Source organism: Pteropus vampyrus, unplaced genomic scaffold (genome assembly GCF_000151845.1).
Source record: "Pteropus vampyrus isolate Shadow unplaced genomic scaffold, Pvam_2.0 Scaffold8, whole genome shotgun sequence".
NCBI lineage: Eukaryota > Metazoa > Chordata > Mammalia > Chiroptera > Pteropodidae > Pteropus > Pteropus vampyrus.
The window spans coordinates 9,218,433-9,223,710 of NW_011888789.1; the positions used below are offsets into that span (position 1 = coordinate 9,218,433).

The 5,278-nt window shown below is 28.6% G+C and overlaps 1 pseudogene; it reads left to right on the forward strand.

Moving 5' to 3' along the window:
• The first annotated feature begins 2,839 nt into the window (after positions 1-2,839).
• LOC111729332 lies at positions 2,840-2,958 on the forward strand (annotated as a pseudogene).
• The last annotated feature ends 2,320 nt before the right edge of the window (positions 2,959-5,278 follow it).

Here is a 5,278-nt window from a genome sequence, read left to right on the forward strand (position 1 = left end):
CCCAACTCCCCAATATGACAACCATCAAAATGCTCTCTGTATCTATGAGCTTATTTTTGTTGTTTATTTGTTTATCTTGTCCTCTAGATTTCACATATGACATTTGTCTTTCTCTTCCTGACTTACTCCACTCAGCACAATGCCCTCCATGGTCCATCCAATGGCTATAATTTAAATTATGAGGGTAATCTAATAATAACCTTGTACACTATGAAGGTAACCGAGGAAAATGAAATCTTATTGTTTGTGAGCCAATTCCAGGCCTTGAGAGATATGTCTTTTTTCATCTCAAAAAGATGTAAATATGACAACAAAATAGAAAAACAACAAACAAACAAAACAAAGGGCCATATAAAGACTATGCAACTAAAAGATAATAGACATCATTAAATAATTTAAGGAGGGTCACATTTCTCCTAACATTTTATTATAAAAATTTTTAAACATTTAGAAAGGCTGACAGAATCGTACAATTATTGTTTAATAATCATTGAAATTTTGTCATATTTGTTTATACATATAACTAAATCACTTGAAAGTATATTTTAGACATCATGTCCGTAATCATCTCCTAAGAAATAAGACATTTTCCTATGTAACCACAACACCATTATTTCATCTAAGAAATTTGAAATGATTCCCCAAATTTTTTAGGTTTTTTATATTTACATAAAGATCTAATCATGGTTAACATAATGCATTAGGTTTTAGTCCTCTTTTTTCTTTAATTTAGAACAATTGCCCTTCTTTGTTCTATGACATTGACATTTGGCATAAGATGACTTTTAGACTACTCCACAATTAGATCAGTCTGTTTCCTAAGAGTAGTTTAGTTTATTTTCTATTCTCTCTATTTCCTGAAACCTGGAAATTAAGCCAACGAGAACATTCGCCAATCCAGAAAATGCACAAAAACTGGCATCTATTTCAGAGCACAGGTAAAGGAAATATGAACCCTGGTCAGCAACATTGCTCTCACACCTCTTCCAAAACTGAGAAACCTATGTGCCCTAGAAAAAGGAAGTCTGATGTGTGGTTACAAGTGATCTTTTTCCAAATGGCTATCTAATTGTGCATATTTCATTTATTAAAAATTCCATATTTTCCTCAGTTGTTTGAAATGATGCTAAATCTTTCTTTGTACTACAATCTACTCTGGATTTTTTATTTTACTGCATTTGTCTGTTTATTCATATGCTAATATCACTTGGTTTTAAGTATAGTATAGTATAGTATAGTATAGTATAGTATAGTATAGTATAGTATAGTATAGTATAGTAAAGTGTGATTCAGTGTATTTTATATTTGCTACAGCCATATCTCCTTTGTTACCTTTTCTTCTACAGTATTTTCCTAACCATTATTGCTTATCTATTTTTTTCATATAAATTTTAGAATCAGATTGCTAGCTTCAGATTAAAAAGTACTTGTGGATATTTTTACTGAGTTTGTGACAAATTTATTTGTTAACTTTGGGAAAATTGACATTTTTATGATGTTGAGTTTTCTTATCCCAAAAATGTCTTTCAATTTGCTCAAAGGTGTTTGTGTGACTTTTCAAGAGTTTCTTAAAGTTCTCCACATGCAAGTTTTGTACATTTCTTATTAGGTTTATTTCTAACTATTTCATCTTTCTTTGCAATTGTAAATGAAGTCACCTCTTTATATTTTTTAATTATTAGTGTCTGTATATACAAATATTATTGATTTTTATATATTAGTTTTATGTCCTTCTACATGACTAAATTTTCTTACTATTTGCATTAAACTTCCTGGAGTTTTAGCATTAAATCTCCTGGGGTTTTCAGACATAAAATTATATCACCTTCAGTGAGATATTTAAAAACTTTCCATTTCAATTTTAATGCCTGTAATTGTTTTCTTACTTCCTTACAAAGTCTAACATTTTCAATGCGACATTAAAAACAAATAGAGATAGAAGCACTCTTTTCTTATTCCTGATTTTAGCAAGCAGGCCTCTAGTATTTCTTCACTGAGTAGGACACTGACTTTTGGAATGAGGTACATGTTTTATCATTTTAAGTAAATATCAATGATTATTTATTTAATAATTTTGTTTGGATCAGAATAGATGTCTACTCTTGTTAAAGGCTTCTTCAGCATGTATGCAGGCAATCAAAGGTTTTCTTTATTCTTTTTATGTTTATTAATGTAGATTATTAGTGAATTTCCTAAAATCGAACCACCCTTACATTTGTGAAATAAGTCCCATTTGGTCATGATATATTATTTTGTAATATGTTCCTGAATTCTATTCAATAATATTTTATTTAGGATATTTCTACCCATATTCATAAGTGTATTTGATAAAGAGATTTTTGGTGCAATTTTTATTAAGTATTTTTTTAAGAAGATATTTTCCATCCAATTTTCTGGAATAGTCTAAGAATATTAGAGTAATAGGGTCTCTGAAGCTCTGATAGAATTTTCTACTGAAAGAATCAAGGCCTATTATTCTTATGAATGGCTCATTGAAAACTTTCTGTGTTTTCATCTGGCATTTGGTTGTTTTAAACATTCTAGGTAGACTGAGGATGTTTGGTATATTATATTTCCCTGGAAAACTAATCATTTTTTGTAGGTTTTCAAATTCCTTTGCATAGAGTTACGCCAATAGTGTCTTATGATACTTTTATATATCTCCTCTTTCATTTCCATTTTGCATAATTGTTCTTGTTTTCCATTTAGAAAACGAAGTTAACTAGTGTTTTAGAATTGTCATCATTTCTTGAATGTGGTTCCATAACGTAGCAGTTAGCATGTCTGCTTTACATGCAGAAGGTCCTGAGTTCATGTCCCAGTGGACCCATGGTCCATGATCTACTGCCATGCTACCCTGAACAAGCCCAATCCTGTCTGATCTTGGAAGCTAAGCAGGCTCAAGCCTGGTTAGTACTTGGATGGGAGACCACCTAGGAAGACCAGGTGCTGTAGGCATAAATAATAATTAAAAAAAAAAAGAAAAAAAAATCGTCATCATTTCTTATTCTATTTTCTAATATTTATTTCTCTTCTTACTCATAATTTTTTCTGCTTTACACAATAGTCATTTTTTTCTAGTTAAGACAAATATTATACTCACTTATTTCCACTATTTAATTTTACTAATACACAAACTTATGATTTTGAATTATTCTCTTATCATTGCTTTAATTGTACCTCACAAATTTTGACATGTAGTACTTCTATTATCAATATTAGTATTATTTTTTAAGAAATTCTGACATCTTGGCATATAAGTCCCTTGAAACCCAAGAGTTATGTGAAAGAGAATTATAATATCAAAGAGGAATGTCTTTTTAATTAGTGCATAATTTCTGTTTATTAAAAATATTATTTGTTATTTACATTTTATGAAACTGACTGAAGTTTTATCTGTGATGTAATTTATGGTCAGTTTTTGGCAATGTTTCTTTTGCTTGAAAGGAAAATAAATCCACTATAAGAAGGAAGTAATTGCTATATGTTCTTGAGGCTTATCTTTGTTATTGTTGTCTAGGTTCTCTGTATTATTTTTTGTCCACTCAAACCACCTTAAATCAAGATTTATATATTAAAGTTTCATATGATTAGTGTGATTTTGTCAATTTCTCTTTAAATGTTTTATATTTTAAGCTTTATAAAGGTGTTTGATTCGATATGTTCTGCATAGGTACTCATAACTGTTATACTGTTATTGTGAATGATATTCTTTAGCATCATAAAATAGCCTTCTTTTTTTTAAATTTCATGATTTTAGGACTGAATTCTATTTTGCCAGTTATAAACATTGCCATATCTGCTTTTTATGTTTGCACTCGCCTGTTCTATTTTGCTCATCTTTTATTCTTAGTCTTACTGAATCACTTTGTTTTATATATGATTTAGTTTTGTGAATAGTTCTTATAATGTCTTTCCATTAATAAATTATTAAATCTTATTTATATTTACTGTTAAAACTGATATGTTTGATCTTAGATCTATCATATTTTTTCTATATTTAACGTTCTTATTATATTACAATTCTGCTTTTATTCTTTAGTATTTTTATTTTCCTTTATTGGATACTTAATAGTTTGTTTGTTTTAGTAGACATCATAAAAGTAATACCTTTATAAAAAGCTCTTGGTTTCTTTTCCTTGTTCATACTTCTACTATTTTGTTTTTTACCTTAAAAGATAGGTAGCTTTCACTCCTATGTATTACTTATGTAGGCTCAAAAAACTTACTTTACTTTTCCATTTCTCTCTAATGTATTTTTTCATTTCTCATTTTAAAGAGAATTTTCTTTGATTTATAGGTGACTGATATTTTCTAAATTCCCTAGGGAATATTTTCCTTATTTTTTAAAGTAAAATAAGTTTACTTGACATGTTTTAGAGTTAACTGCTCTCAGGTTTTCAGTTAACATTTTTAGTATGTGAAACCAGGCATTCTGTTACTTAAAATGTATTTTCTTGGAGTGTATATAATTAAGTCCATTCCAAATTTTTTCAGTGGCTCCTTTTATACATATGTTATATCACTTTTGCCTGTGCTCTATACCTTCATTTTTTTTCTTTTGCCCATTTCTTTATTTTATTCTTGGTCTCAATTATTTCTCTCTTCCATATTCTTTATTGTACTTGAAATGATGTCTCTTCTATCTTAAATATCTTGCAATTTAATTTCTATCTTTGAAGTTATTTTACTTTTTTCAATTTCTCTTATTTTTCATTTTTTGTGTCTGTTTATTTTGAAATGTCTGATTTCTGTTGTTCTTTCATATCTTTTTTGCATGTTTAATTAATATTTTGGAGTTATGTTTCAGTTCTTTTTTGTTAGGATGTTTTGATAATTATTTTCTCTTTTATTATAGTAGCTTTCTAGGGATGCTGTACCATTTTTTCTGTTCATGACAATGTATGTAGAGCAATAGCATGTATAGATGTTCATAGCTATCTTGTCATTATTTTAATCACCATCATCATCAGCATTTTCTCACTGAGAAGGAAGATTTTGGTTTCTTCAAGAGTACATTATTTAATCTGTACAGTAAAATGCACTTATTTTAATAAATGAGAACTTTTGGAGAAAGTACTGTTATCTTCTGATTATTAAGTTATATCATGATTTAATCAACCCTTTTTTTAAAGCTATGTTCTGCTTTTCTTTTACCACCAAGACTCCAAGGGGTATTACATCTTTTAAGATGCCTCCTTCTCTCATATAATGGGTGGTTTATTCAACCGTTACTTCTCATTCTACATATTTTCCAAAACATTTTTTAAAAGTCTTA